The sequence below is a fragment of the Gambusia affinis genome, linkage group LG08 (assembly GCF_019740435.1).
Source record: "Gambusia affinis linkage group LG08, SWU_Gaff_1.0, whole genome shotgun sequence".
NCBI lineage: Eukaryota > Metazoa > Chordata > Actinopteri > Cyprinodontiformes > Poeciliidae > Gambusia > Gambusia affinis.
The window spans coordinates 19,935,270-19,951,868 of NC_057875.1; the positions used below are offsets into that span (position 1 = coordinate 19,935,270).

A 16,599-nucleotide genomic window follows, 5' to 3' on the forward strand; every position below is an offset into this window, starting at 1 on the left:
AACAATTACAGAGGTCAAACTTTCCTTTGTTCTCATCCTGCCTCTCTTGCTCTGGTAAAAACCATAGGCCCCAAACCCAAATGCCTGCTGGTCCTTTACCAGGCCCCTATACTTATAGAAAAGTGGACTGACCCACATGACTTCCTGTCTGACTCAAAGAATGAATAAGAAAAATAATAAAACAAAAGTTAAATAGAATCAACAATTATTAACCTGCAAATAAATGCTGTAAATAATACAAAAAAATATACATTTAAGAATTAACTAACAAAATTCAAATGAATGAAGAAATAAAGAATAAATAGCTCCAACAGATACAGCTTGTAGGCTGTCTTCCTGTTACAGGCCTTGACATTTCACACGGTGAAATTTGTTACATAAACCTGTTCTGGGTGAAGACACCTCATCCACCTGCTGTCATGTTTCGCAATCCCACGAAGAGACGTAGTAAGAGATCACCAGGAATCCGACGGGGCAAACAATGAAACGGTAAAAATCGACACGGTGACTATATAATCATGACTCAACTCTGCGGGCCTCCCTCAGGGCGAAAAGCATGACAGGTTGGTGAGAGATTCCTACACGCAACATTTTTACAGCACAATTCCTGGCACACTGAGCTCTGAAGGCCAATCACAGGAACCAGCGGGGGGTTCAGCTGCTGACTGGTTCAGGACGAGGCCGGGCTGCACCGAGTCCACAGCACACATTCCAGCCTCATTTACGGGCTGCGTGAGAGCGGCTGATTGGGGGCGTTTGGAGGCGGTGCGAGCGCTCGTGGACGGGGAGACTCCTCCGCGTGCGTGTGACTCTGAACCAAGACGGGTGATATTTGCTAATTAAGCAAACAGCCTCTCCCCGTGACCTCATGTAGGTATCTAGACGCCTTCAGCAGATCTGGACATGCGTCTGTCTGCGATGCAGATGAGTAAGGCCACAGACAAAAACACAGGAGGAGTAACAGTCCCTCAGGGTTCACCGTCGGGTAACTGCTGCGCAGGGTCACAAACATCACAGATAAACTAATACAAGTCCAGAAAACCCGATCACTACCGGGTGCTTTTATAAATTCAGATAAAGAAACATGTTTATCCAAGGATTAGGCAACCTCTTGTAGAAGAATAACCACCTCCAATCCCATGATTCTCCAGTCTTCCAGATGATTATATAGGCCTCAACATTATGTTAGAAAATATTAGTTTCTGGTCCAAAGTGGTATTTAGGTCCTAGAGTCAGCACACTGATTCAATTATTACAGCTAGAAACTAGTGATCAGGTCCAAAATCAGACTGCGATGATGGACTCAGACCTGAACATTCAGAGACACACAAAGGTAGTCACAAAGTTGGCCTTCTATCACCTGAAGAACATTTCCAGGACAAGCAGTTCTAATGTCCCAGCAAGACCTAGAGAATCTCATGCCTGTGTTTGTCTTTAGTAACACTGATTACTGCAACAGTGTCTTCACAGGTCTGCCTAAAAAAAAAATAATAATAAAATAAGGTCAATCAGACAGTTGCAGCTGAGTCAGATTCTGCTGCTCACATTCTGACTAGAACCAAGAAGATAGACTAACCATCTCTTAGGTCCTTACACTGTCTCCCTGTAGCTCAGAGAATACATTATAAAATACTGTTGATGCTTTACAAATTACCACAGTACATTAAAGATCTGCTGCTGTTGTATCAACCTTCCAGACCTCTCAGGTCTTCTGGTTCTGGTTCTGCTCTGCATCCTCACAACCAAACATGGAGAAGCAGCATTCAGCTTCTATGCACCACAAATCTGGAACAAACTTCCAGAAGACTGCAAAACAGCTGAAACACTAACTTCCTTTAAATCAGGGCTAAAATCCCATCTGTTTAGATTTACCTTTGATTAGCAGAAAGTAGAACATTGATCAGCATATTTCATGTTGTACCGCGGCCCGATGGTTGGGGACCACTGATGTAGAGCACTTTGAACTGTCTTGTTGATTAAATGTGCTACACAAATGAACTTCACATCAAAAATAAATTTGGGGTCTTCATCAGCTTGTAGTCGTCAAGCTGAACTGCAATAAGTACTTCAAATACATCACCCTGTGTAATGAACCCACTGAGTATACAAGTTCCTTTTTTCGCAGCATGACGGACGACTCTTATTTTTAACAACTTAGTCTGAAAATAGAGCTGAAATTGAAACTTTTTTTTTCTAGACTTCCTTTCTAATTGAAAGAGCTGAGAAGAACCAAGGTCTATTTTCACATTGTGGGAACCAAATTGCTTTTGTTGAGCAACCAACAGATCACTAAACAAGCCATCCCACATAACGACCAAATGAAACTGAAAGGCTGTGGCATTTAAACAATTTTAAAAGCTTTTACTGAACCATCTGTTGCTAAGGCGAGTTGCTGGAATACTCACACTTTAGTAGATTTACGGTATTTACATGATCAACATTATTCTAATTTAGGTTTAAAGCAGGGGTTAAAGTTTTTTTTTCCCTCAAAAATCTGTCCTATGAGGTGAGAAGCAGCGAGCCTGTCCTTATTCACTCCACAGGCAGCAGGCCAAGACTGACCCGGGCCACGGGCCAAGGCAAATGGGGACAGTGCAGAGCAAAATACTAATCTGTACATCATGCATCAGTACGCCAAGCTCCACATAAAACTGAGCACACCCATTCATCCAAAGAGGGTGGAAAAATAAGCAGAGAAACTGAGCAAGACAGTATTAATTTACTACATTCAGTGACATTCCTCAGGAACGGAGTGTTACAAAGACCTGCTGTCAAACATTTAGTCGTCCTGTGATGATAACGGTAAAATGATAAAGCTTCCAGCTGCAAGAAAATACAGTCAAGAATTTCACAGTCGCTCTTTTTGTTGCCGAATGTTTGAACTCAGTTGTGATTGAATTGAAATTAGCATTAGTTGCCCGATTGGCTTGCCAAAACTGATTTTGTTTTCCCCACTATCCAACAATGTTGGGTCTATAAGAACATGTGCTGACAACCAATTGGCAGCTTAATAAAAATCAGATGCATATAGAGGGGTAATCTTGTAACTCTTTCATTTTCTGTTGGATTTGAACAGACTGCTTTTATTAACATGACCTGCAGCACATCCTTCTTTTTTTATACACAAAGAAAATCAGAAATTAGTAGGAAAATCCTGATCCACACATCTGTAACTCCAAAAATGTAAAATTCTGACAAAATTGAAACAATTGCATTAAAAAGAAAGTTTATTAGTGAAAAAAGAGATTATATATCAGCAAATATCACTAAATATTTTTGATAAAATGTTAAGTCTACCAATATTTCATTCAGTAAAAGAAGTCAAACAGCACTGCGGTTGAATATCCACGTCCTTCAATCATCACAGCAAAGTACTGAGAGCATATTTTCACAAAAATAAATTTCATTTCTGCACTTTCTCCTCGATTTGTTCCCAGCTAGTTATTCACCAGGTTATTCTTAGTGAAACCGCAATCAATCTGATTTTCCACGAGCCAAGATGAGGGGAAAAGGACGCCGACTCGCCTGTCACAACATCAAGTCCGTCGGTTCCGCCTCAAGACACGTCAGCGGCAGAGTGGACCGGCGGTCCGTCATCTCCTGCCCGGCTCGCCGCGTCGCCTCGCTGTCCCGCTGCAGTCACACACACACACACACACGCACACGCACACACACACACAACCTGCGACATGTGGGCAGCACACTCACAGCTCCACTTTTCTCAGAAAACAAATGCCACTCATTACCGCCGAAGCTGATAACCTCCCCAATAGAGCACCCGCTTTAAATAAAGTAAACGAGGGTTAGCCCTAACCCTGTCACCTATTGTTCTACACCCAATATTACACTTCAGTAATGTAGCAGTAATGACCATGATGAATATGGCAAAGACATGAAGGCTTTTTCTTTAGGTAGTTTTCAGAAAAACAGCTTGACAGATGAATCAATGACCACCGTTACAGAGAGCTGCAGGCCAAATATATTGCTGCAATAAATCTGGAAAGAGGAAATCCCGTCTGTGTCAACAGTCAGAGAGATAAGATTATGGGATTATGTGGCGCCAAATGAGAACAGACAACCATTTCACTGCCGTTTCTCGTTTTCCAGATTTTTATTCAGACGTCCCTGTGCTAATTCATGAATCTAGACGACACGAATGTACAGGTTTGATAACTTAGGGTTGTGTGAAAACGAATGTTTTTCTCACCATTTTCTCACGTGTTTTACATAAATAAAAGCAAATTTAAAAATATGATTAAGTGAAGTCTCTGTGCGCAGTTTGTAATTATGAGGCGTCCTGAAGAAGCTTGTATCAAATAGGAACTTTTGTTTTCAAGGCAAGAGTTTATGTTTGTGGCGCTACGAATGCTGCGCCGTGGAGTCAAATCGATTTTAGCATAATTTTTATGGTTATCACAATAGTACTACAAAATATTGTGATAGAGTTCTAAGTCCATATCACCCATCCTAACAAGGATGGATCGACAGATGAATGAATGAATAAATTGATGTGAGGGGGGAGATGCAAACAGATGTAAATATTCACAAATATTTGCACAATATTTACTTTTCCTATGATTTATTATTATCGGAAAAAAAAAAAAAAGTCTTCTGACTGCCAACATCCAATTGGAAACTTTTCATGTCCTCGGACCCAGACAATAAGCCTCAGTGAAAACCTAAAGGGCGTTGTAGCAGAAGAAGAGTGTCTCTTTAGCGCTGGAGTCCAGCGGCCCACATTCCTGTTCTGGGGTTGAGTGTGGAGCTTTGGACATGATCCCTGCGCTGATCTTTGTCCCTGATCCCAGGAGCAGACCGGTCCGCGCTCTGAGCTCCGGATCTGCCCTGGGAGGAGGAGAGAGACCGGGGGTGGAGAAGGAGGAGAAAGGGAGCCCTGAGGTGTGGAACGGAGGGGTCAGAATACTGTGCCGTTTCCCGATCGTTTGTTGCCACGGCAACCCCTACTGTATTTTCCATGCCGAAAATGCTAAACACTGTGGGAAACTTGCATACGTGCTGGTTTTCCCCGATTCCCTTCATCTTGCATCCGAAGCCAAGGCCTTTCTCCCCCACCGTGTCTCGGTCTTTATGCTCATCATCACCTCGGCCCGAGGTAACATCTCCTTTAGCCTAACAACGCCCAGCTCCACCTATCCAGTAAGATAGGTGGAGCTCAATGTCAGAGATGAAGCTGATGCAGGGAAACGAAGAGAGGAGGAGGAGGAGGAGGTGATCACAGCGGATCCTGAGACACATGGATTCTGTCCTTTTTCTCACCCCCTGATCCTCATGACAGCAGAGCAGAAACATATTTTCTTTGAGGACATAAACCGCCATGTGATCGCCTCCGTCTGGACGAGCAAGGTCAAAGCCCCCACATGACCCCCGCAGGGCTCCGTAAGCCTCCCAACGTCCCTGAAAGGACAACGGGGGGCCCAGACAAAACCCACGTCTCGTTCCCGGCTGCTGCAGCGCTGACGCTCGGGAGAATGAAACATGGGAGAAGCATGACACTTGCCATGACTCATGGGTGAGCTCAGCCTCGGGTTTTCTGAATAGCGGCCTTTTCTCCAACCTGACCGAGACAATGAGGACACGAGTGAGGGGCTGCTGGGTCTGTTAACATAAAGGCTGCTCTGTGCCGAGTCAAAAAAATAAATAAAAAGTGAGCGCCTTCCTTAGATATGAGGAGCGCTGCGTGGTGTTGAGCAAACGAGCATGCGCTCGTCACTCACTTATGTAACGCGTCGTATTGTTCCTTATCTTGACTCTTTTTATGTCTCATTTGACATATTTTCGCGCTCATGGCGCCATCACACCAGCCTCTCGTGTCGCCGGCTTTGAATCACTTTGATTGGAGGCTGACAGGCAGGTCAGAGATGATGGTTGTGGGAAACTAGGGATGCACGATATTGGTTGATATCCACTATGCCGCTGTACTAGAAATGATTTGGCCGATAACACCGATATTTTTGTCATATCGGTGTTATTACTGAAACTAAATGGCTTTTTCTACTGTGGAGTTAAAATACTGCATTATCTTTTAGCCTGCTACAAAATGCTAAAAAAGAGGCTGATGCAACACTTTCAGCTTATTATGTTCAATGTCAAATGTATTCGTGACATCTGCTCTCTCTAAGATAATGACAACACTCAAACGGTGGAAATTTGTAAATCTTCACAAAAACTAAACTCAACCCGTTCAAAGCAACAAGTGAAAAGCACATCAGTCACGTATTAATACTTAACAGTTTCTTATGATTTGCAGCAGGCATCATTGTCACAGGTTTGTCTTACAAAAACAATGCTTTTTATATTGTTTAATTTGACAGAATGGCCGATGTCCAATAGTACATTTTACTGCTAATATTGGCCGATACCGATAATATTGTGTCTCCCTATGGGAAACAAAGTGGGGGGGAAAAAAAGGAGCCAGCAGTGTCCCAAAGCCACAGATCTCAACAAGATTCAACAGCAGCTGATTTAACACTGCTGCCATGATTACTGCAGCCTGAGTGGCAGGCCGGCTGCTCTCTGCTCTCACAAACCATTTAATTCACCATCATAAACACTTCCATGCTGAAAACAGCTTACAGAAAAGTCAGAGATCAGAAATGAACAACAGATGAACAACAAATATCCAATCTGGCCTCCAGTTAGCAAATGAAAGCGATAAAACGAAACAAAAATCCCCTTGTGATTCTGGAAATTCTAACATAATTGCCTATAATTATGTTATAATTACTAATAATTTTCAGAATGATGACTAATTAATACAGTAGTAGGCAGGAAACAGCTGTGGCAGCTATTGTCTCAGGTTAAACGCCTCTGATTGCTCATAGTACCTGATCAACAATCCAGACTTGGTGTTCAGCAGAGGACAGGGCTCTAACAAAGAAAAGCTCTGCTACCATGTAAAACGGTGACACATTTCCATAAAGCATAAGATTTGCACTCTTTTAAGTGACAACTGAGAGCAGAAATATACACATTCAACCAAAGCTGCACATTCTCTTGTAATGTGTGATAATTTGGTAAATAGTGCCAATTGACTCATGTAATGATCAGAAATCAACTTTTAATTTTGTTCCCAAAAGGCTCTCTGTATGTTTAGCATTTTGACCACTATCTTAAGATTGGCTGTCAGTATCTGAATGACAAAATATATTACTGCCAGGCAAATTGTGAACCCATAACTTCTGGAGATATAATAGCCTATTACTTGATTGATTACCTACTTTACTAATACATTTGGAAAGTTTTATCTTGATAAACATTACATCCCAACAGGAGTTGCTTAAGGACAGGCCACAGCCTTCAATGAAGTCCCATATTGCATCGAATGATTAGGTCTTAATGTTAACCCGTTTGTGCTAGGCTAACATTAGCTTGTTTACTCTGTTTTGATAGGACTTGTTGAAAGGTTTAGTCACTCGTGTGCAGGTCTTGGGACATTCCTAGTCTTAGCCATTAATTTCTAGAAACATCGATCAGATTTTTGAAAAGTGGAGCAAGAGGACGTCTGACATTGTGGCCTTGTTAATTGCTTCACTAAACCGGTTCTAAAATATGCTCAGTTGTGTAACACGACGCAATTTGTCACTGTAATGACTGACACTTTAATCCAGGGGTCTCAGACTCGCGGCCCGCGGGCCAACTGCGGCCCTCGGGACGATAGTTTGTGGCCCCCACCTTAATATGAAAGTTTAATGTTAGTGTGGCCCGCGAGCAGTGATGTCAGTAACGCGTTAATTTGTAATGCGTTACTGACGTCGGGCCACTTTTTTCAGTAACGAGTAATCTAACGCGTTGCTGTTTCAAATCCAGTAGTCAGACTACAGTTACTTATCAAAATCATTTTTGCGTTACTATCTTCTTTTGTTATTTAATCGTATTTCCTCTACTCGTCTTGTCGAGTGACCGACGTCTCTATGCGACAGAAATGTAAACAATAGAGGGAGATGCGCATTTTGTTGGTGGAAAAACTGGAACTATTTTGAGATTCTGCCGCCAAGTCCGATTATTATAAGCGGCTTTGGGCTTCATTTTTTAAAGTCGCTTGCCGATTTAGTGAGTGGCGGGTTGCGCTTTTTGGGCTCGTTTTTGAACGTGAAGTTGCTCATTTGGGCTTGGAAATAAGCAGAGACTCATAATAAATCCCAGAAATTGTCCGTCATTAAGGTAGTTTTAGTCAGTCTCTCCTGTTCATCATTTCTCAGAAGATCCGTCCCGCTGTGTCTTTGTTAATGTCAAGTTAATATATTACCTCTGAATGACGTCGAGCTTCGCGTTGCGCTCCAGAAAACTACAAATATCGAGACTAATTTAAACAGCGCAATAAACGTGAAAACAGCCACGAATGAACGTGTCCGTAGTTTCCAATAATTATCATGGCATATTATTTCTAATGATTAATTCTAAGATAAGTGTCGCAAATCTGTGCAGCCATCTGAGCTGTGAGCTGCAGGAGGAGCTCTGTGCGCAGTGACACCAAATGCAGGGCCGTAACGCAGAACCTGGAGGCTGGGGGGGAGGGGAAGGGGGGGGGGCTTTAAAATCCTTCTTAGAGTTTTCCAGACAACAGTGGACCACACAAACTACTCACGTTTTTTATTTTTCTACAATCTCCTCTTCAGTTCAACCTTATCAGTGGAGACACATTGTTGATGTTACCATTATAAAATAGCTTACAAAAAAGTATTGGCAAAGCTCAATGTGATTTTCACAGAAGGCGGAGTGTTGTTGTTAGCACCTGCTGAAAGTAACTAAAAAGTTACTTTTAGTGTAACTTAGTTACTTTCCAAATCAAGTAGTCAGTAATCTAACTAAGTTACTTTTTCAAGGAGTAATCAGTAGTTCGATTAAAGTTACTTTTTCAAAGTAACTATGCCAACACTGCCTGCGAGTTTGATATGATTGGCACTTTTCAGTGTTGTGTGCGGAGCTGAACTAACTTACCAATCACAGTGCTTCAAATGGAGCTCATTTACCCGCAGTGCCTCTCTGAACTCAAAGCCAAGTTCAGGGAGGTGAGTGGAAAAGCAGACAAGCTTGGGCAATTTTTGAGAGAATTGCCACCCAGCTTCCCTGAGCTTTCCCAAATGTTCAAGTGGACCATGTGTCTTTTTGGGAGCACATACTTGTGCGAAAAGCTCTTCTCTACCTTGAACTTCAATAAGTCCAAGTACAGGTCCAGACTTACTGACGAGCATCTTCAAGCTCTACTTAGGGTCTCAACTGCCTCCTCCCTTAAGCCAAATGTGGCTCGGCTATGCGAGAGGAAGCGCTGCCAGACCTCTAGCAGTAAGAAGTAGGCAGAAGAAACAGTTTATAAACTGTTATATCCATAACAGTTTATGTTCAATGTTCCATTCATGTTCAGAAAGTTAAAGGTTAAAGAACTGTTAATACAGCCATTTCAATCTGAATTATAATAATTACATTTATCTAGTCTTCTATAGCTGCTGTGTTATTATTATATTTTATTTATTTATTACTGATTAATTTTTTTTTCTTATGAATTGTTAATTAATTTATTTTTTCATCTTATTTTGTGTTTAAAAAAATAAAAATAAAGACATTTGATAACATTGGAATGTTTTTGTAAGAGCTTTTCTTGTGGAAAACCCGATGCGGCCCAGCCTCACCCAGACTCTACCTCCATCGGCCCCCAGGGAAATTGAGTTTGAGACCCCTGCTTTAATCCATAAATATTCTTTTGTGACCTCAAAGCAAAACAATGAACTGCTTCTAAGAGGTAAGCAGGTATCAGAGGAAAAACATGACTGCAAAAAAAGCCTGATTATTGAAGCATAATTAGCCAAGGGTTGAATTGAGATGAAATTAATCAAAGGTTCAACCATTTGTACATAACCAGGTGTTCATGATGCAGTGTTTTATGAATGAAAAGTCATCATCAGATGTAACATGTGAACTCCATCAACCCTGCATGCCTTAGCGGTCAACAGAGTGATTTAAAAACATATATTTTTAAATATTTTATCAAATGATTTAATTTGGTATCCTACAAATTTAAAAAGATTTAAGTTGGGGTTTTTTTAAATCAAGAGGCGTTAATAGAGCTGATTTCAGGTACAACGATGTTATTAACTAGTTTGGCTCGTCATGGAGATTATCACTCATCTGAGCTGCGCGTTGACTCGAGAGTCGCCGGTTCTCCGTTTGAGAGCCGGACATTAGCATCAGAGAGAGCGACAACGAGTTCGCCCTCGCAGCATCAGCAGCAACCCCTTTGTGGCTGATAAAAAGCGGAACAACAGACTGGGAACCAGCTGGGATGTATTCAGAACATCAGAGATTAAATCAAAGTGTAAACACAAACAGCGGCCTCTGCGGCAGTGTACCTTTTCTCTTTAGGGCAATGAAATAAACATCCACTGCAAAACTTACTTTGCTTTTGATTTAATCTTTAACATTTGAAACCGCACTGAAAAAGAAGACAGAAAAAATGAAATTAAATGAATCATCGAGCATCCACAACATCACACAAAAGGTTGGGCTTTTCAGGTGCAAGAGCCTGTCTCTGTTTGTTGTGTAATGTGATTGTTATCATGCTTTTGGCAGCTGATTTGAGGGTTGTGAAATTGTCACGGCAGGCTGTTGCACTGGTTTCTTACATGCAAACTCTGTGGCCCGATCAGGTAGTGAGTCAGAAGTCCCCCTCCGCCCCCAAAATTTAAATTATAGATTTAATTAAAGGAAACAGAAGGCACCACAAACACAAGAAGTGACTTGTTACACTGGACGAGTCAGCCTGGAGTATGGGACTCAATCTTGATAAGTAGAAAAGGAAGCATAAATCAAATGAAGACTCATAATTTGCTTCAGCTATCATCTAGAAATCAGACGCGGATTTGGACGACTTGCTCGTTCTGTTGAGATCGGTTCTGAGAGCGAGATGTGACCAGAGTTGTGCTGCTTTATTCTTTTTGAGCTTCAATCTGTGTCTGTCATGGAGCATGCAGGGTTTTAAAATGCCAGCAGCCTTCTGGAAATCTCACAGACCTACATTTTCTCAGGCACACACACACACGCACACGCACACACACACCCATACACACACACACACGCAGAGGGACTGCTGTTGTGTTAGTGCAACCTGCAATGCTAATATAAGATGCTGAAGAATGTCAACTCTGTAAGCATTTTGTAACGCTCCGTTTTACAGCCATGGCTCGCACCAGGGCTGTTGTAAACAAATATTTTAGTAATCGAGTAATCTATCGATTATTCTTACAATTAATAGAGTAATCACATTTTAAAAAAAAGATAAAACATTGGTAAATCTAACATAACAGCAGTATTACTATAGCATATCGACATCAGTTCAATCTTTCACATTTTAGCTTCCCTAACAATAACTTTTCTGTAGTTTAGAAAATCAGCCTGTAACAATAGTAGCTCACTTTCTAAGTTAACCTGAAGAAAAGTTATACAAAAATCTGAAATTATATTCCATTCAATAATAAAGAAGAATGCTCACAAATATGCTTATAAAAAATGTCAACACTCCAGCTTTTCGTTTACGTATTCAGTCATTCCAGTCATTTTAACAGATGAACTCTCACCGTGCCCAGACATTTATAGGTTTTGTTTTGGTGTCTGTCAGCGACGGGATTTGACGCCTTTGTTCGTCACACACAGAAACATCTACCAGCTACGTGTCGTCACGATGAGCTCCGCCACCCATTTGTTGCGACCGGGATGATATGAAATTAATTATCCGGTTCGTCCGTAAAGCTACACTCAGGTTAATCATCTAATGCGCAGCTGCCCGCAGCGCTAACATCCGCTCACCATACATTCAGCAGCTACGGGATGAGAAAAGACTGCCGTACTCCAGGCATCGCGCCAGTCATTTTAAGGATGCTTACTGGTCCCCGGAAAACGACAAAAACGGACATTATCACGAATCAATAAAATCCTCCCAGGCCGAACCTGAAAACTGGACGTTATGCTGCTAACAGCTAGCTTCCCTCAACAACTCATACGGAAGCGAGAGCTCTGTGCAACGCAAGTAATAACCCGACCGGAACACGGTGCATTAAATAGTAAAACACAAATTAACGAAGCTTCGAGGCAGATCAATTTTCCTCGAGGAATTTTAATAATCGATGTACTCGAATCACTCGAGGAATCGTTTCAGCCCTGGCTCGCACACACATTTAGCAGTGCCAACTCTTCTGTTAAAAATAAATAAATAGCAGCTACGTAATTTGAATGTTTTATTTCTTCTTTTGTTTTCGTTCAATTGTTGAAATGAAATCGGAATTGACTAAAGTTTTATCAGCAGGTTAAAGCTGTCAAAAACAAGAGATCAGCCACAAAACTCTTACTGGTGTCTGCTATTGATCCTTTTAGTCTTCAAAACTGTGTAAGATGGCTGGGTAACAAATCGATTTTATCAGATTTTTTGAAAAATGTCAGCATGTCCAACGCCCCACCATTTTGTTTGGCAAGGACGTTTTACAGCTCCTATTTATTTGGAGTTTTAATTCAGGTCAACTCTACAACAAAATATAAGGATCAGGCTACATTTTTTTGTTTTAGGAAAAATTTAATCAGTAATGTTACAAAAATACAGTCAGTCATTCAAGAATAAAGTCATATGACAAAGTCGAAGTAATACAAGAATAAAGTTGTACTATTAGGAAATTAATAGTACAACTTTAATTTTATAACTCCAACACGAAAAATAAAACGTAGTTATCCAAGCTTTTTTCTCAAAACATTTTTTTCTTAAGATGTTCTTCTGATAAAATTACATCTTTGCTCTAATAACATTATAACCATGTTCTCATAATTTAAAATAAAAATTCAAGTGGCATGGCACTGTTTGAAAACATTTTCTGTCATTTGTCATTTCTTTCTTAGAAAAGAAAGCAAGAAAAAAAATAATCAAATTCGATCTGGTATAAAACAAATTTTAGATTTTATTTTTTAAGCAATGTTGCCCAGTCCTACTGTACAAGAAAATGGAAATGTTGGTGTATTATTAAGAAGTGCTGAACTGTGTTCAACTAGAAAAAAAGCTCTGATTTTAACCCAAATGTCTGAAGCCCTGTGGGTCTAAATCTAGATTGTAAAAGGCAAAACAGACACTGAAACCCAAGTTGGATTTTTATTATACCACAGAGAAGTTAATTATGAGCACATGACACTGTGCACTGGAAATATGCACAGCTTTGCTGGCTCAAATAACACGGGCTCAAATGAACCTGTGTTTGTCTCCAAATAAAGACCAGAGCGGTGTTCAAGCATCTCTCGCTAAACCTGCCAAGAGCGACAGGAAAAAAAATAAAATAAAAATCAAGCAACAGTGGTCCATCACCTGTCTCTAACTAATGCCACAGATGACGACAGAGTTGCGGAGAAAGTCACTAATGGAGGAGTCGTCCGCCGAGCGGCTCCGGGCTGCATGGAGATCTGATGGATCAACAGATACTTGAATTAGAAAGAGACAAAGAGTCAGGGAGTGGAGGCTGCCAGACATGCAAGCAGCAACCGCATGCGAGCGAGCCGGGCCGCATGCCGACGGTAATGAAGAGAAAACGAGGAAGAGTTTGTATTCATGGCTATCTATAGACGGAGGCTGCGACAGAGCAGCTGCCCCCCCTCCCCCACAGAGAGGAGTGACACATTAACCTTCAGCCAGCTGTCTCAGCCTGCAGCTTCACCTCGCCGACAGGAAAACTTCCTGGACTTCAGGGTACGCTGCGTTTAAACACATGGACTTTTAATTTCTTGTTGGTTTTTAACCCCTTCATTCCCTGTGGTAACAGAAAGAACAGCCTTCCATCTGTACACAGGTTAAAGAAACGGAAATAAAACTCCCAGCTGGACGGACTGAAAATATATTTCAATGAAATCCACTCATGTGCATGCTTACACACACCCTCACACGCCCATTCCTTTGCCGGACCATCATCCGATCCGCACTGGGACTCAGTTGGGATCAGCTCGGCAGGCTACAGCTGTTTCCACAGCGGGTCAGGTTACCCTGCCACAGACCGTCCCCAAGGCCTTCTCCAGGGAGACGGCCCCGTGTCGAAACAGCACACACGTTCATCCCGCTGCCTCCGACAACTCCCTGCTGCCCTCCCGTTTCTACCCAGCCCTGCAGCAGCGCTGAACGCTGAGCCGCTCTCTCCATACCTCCAGCTCCATACCAGCCCGCGGTTGTCAGAATGAAACCTGCGCACAGGAAGTGAGCATGAAAAGAAGTGCTTGAACTGCACCTTTATTCACGCAAGAAAACATGAGAGGCGGCAGAGCATGCAGATGTGGCCTTACTTTACACTTCAATAAGCTTTCCGCAACGTATACCAGATAGTTGGCCTGGAAAGTTGCGTCTAAGTATTTTTGCTGATAACACACATACTTAGTCATTTAGTCTGATCCGTTTTCAACAGCCGGCCCAATAAATGGCTTTAGGAGTCAAAAATGCAAAACCTTACCAAGTATTTTTGGTCTACGTTGAAGTACAAATATCTTGGTGCGTTTGCAATGAGACAAAATTAACTTACAAGTCATTTTTCAGCAAGATACAGGAGTTTGTTTTAATATTGATGAAAAGTTATAAGTGAAATAATCTGAGTGGAATAAGACATTTTCCCATATCTTAAAATTTCTTGTTCCACTGGCAGATTATTTCACTTACACACAGTACTTTTTTCACATCAATATTAGGGAATTATTGATTTAAGACAAGCTCGTATTTCTTTCTGAAAAGTTACTTGTAAGTTAGTTTTGTTGTGCTTTGAGTGTCCTAAGATATTTGCACTAGAAACCAGACCAGAAAAACTTGGTAAAATTTTGTACTTGCACAAAAATATTACTATGTGATTATAATTAAACAGTTCAAAACTCTGGTCCCAAAGTTTAACTGTGAAAGTTAAAACCAAACCAACATTTTTTGATAAGAGATGCACTAATCTGGGTTTTACTGGCTGGTAGAGATTACAAGGTTTTGATTTTCTTTTCTTTTCTTTTTAGACACATATTGATTAGATCATGACCAACTATTTTTATCAACACATAGTAAGGTTTTAAAACTTGCCGTTTCAAAACTCCTTAAAAATTATTAGTAAGAACAATTTATACATTTTCAAATACGTTTCAATTTGAAATTAGTTGTTGGCGGGCCTGGAGTTTACTGCAGCATAAAGTAAGACAATGTTATTATTGCCTTAATGTTTAATGTTATTTTTAAGCATAATAATCAAAAGATTGCTGCAATAACACCTTTTTTTATTATTTCCACATTAACACCATGAACCAAATGAGATGCTTTCACATCATAAAACCAGCCCAAGTCTAATACCAAAAGATTTGAGAAATGTTTGCTTTGATTCAACTGAAGCAAACATTGACCAGCTTCCTTATTAGATGCAGAAGTTTTAAATCCAACAGAAAACACCAAGATTATCTACATGTATGCGTCATCATGACAAAACAAATAACATCCTGTCTGTTGATCCGTTCACAAACCACAAAATGTACCAAGTGTGCTTTCTTGTTACCTTTAATGAAAAGTTGAAAATTCAGTTCAGTATCTGACCTACCAATCATCAATCAAACCCGGTGGTTGGGGCGCTCAGGCAATCATTCATCCAGCGGCCCGCCGTGTTTTTGAGTTAAATATTTAAAGTTGACAGGAAATGTGAAAATGTCACTTGTTAATTATGTGTTATTGGAAGATTAATAACTGAACACCAACTACAAAAAAGGCAAACATAAAAAAAAAAACATAAATAAATAAGCAACAATTAGCCTGTTGGAGGCACAAATAAAGCCTGGTGGCCCACCAGGCTTATAAAACACTGAGGAAAACCTTACAACTCGTACCACTCAATGTGACCTCTTGCAGAAACTTTGGCAATTGACGGCTCCCTGAGATGTTTTTGAGCTCCCCTGAGGCTCGTCTTTGATTATTCATCAACACGAAGACAACAGATGACACCAGCTGTCTAAAAGACTTTCGACAGAAAAGTAAAATCAATGAGAATAGCAAGATCCACAGATAAAAATCAGCAGTGTTACTCACTGTCCCTGTCAAAGGTTATAATGCTGGAGCTAGATGACCTGGTTAATCACATCAGCCTGCACCAGTCACTCAAAATGAAACTAACTTTTCTCAACTCTGATTTTATTTCTTTATTTATTTTTTAAAGTTAACATCTTGTGCTTCTAAAATACAGACGAGCTTTAGAATCTTCTTCAACATCCTCTCAGGGTTTATCCCTGCATCAATAGGAGATTGTAGGGATTCACAGAAAGCTGCTGGAGCGTTTCACTCCGGGCCTTCACACAGCAGCTCAGTCAGGGCTTAAAAGCTCCTCTTCCGGGGCTGTGTGTGAAGGCTGAGGCCGGTGTTAAACCGCGGAGCCCGAGGACGGGACACCTCAGAAATGTGGGTCACTGGATGTTTGGGTGGCAGCTATGCAAGATGATCCACGTAGAGCACCCGGCCGACCAGCCCTCCCGGTTCACACAGTTCTCTGACAGCTTCCCCGCAGGCTGTTTGTGGAGCTCCGGGTGGTGTGAAACAACAAAGCTGACACAAATGTCTCCCCACAA

The 16,599-nt window shown here is 41.2% G+C and overlaps 1 protein-coding gene across 1 annotated transcript in view; it reads right to left on the reverse strand.

Annotated features, from left to right (window-relative positions):
• The window catches only part of LOC122835016 (cyclin-dependent kinase 17-like), a 39,240-nt gene that overhangs the window by 21,974 nt on the left and 667 nt on the right, over positions 1 to 16,599 (reverse strand). The gene's annotated exons all lie outside the window — the stretch shown is intronic.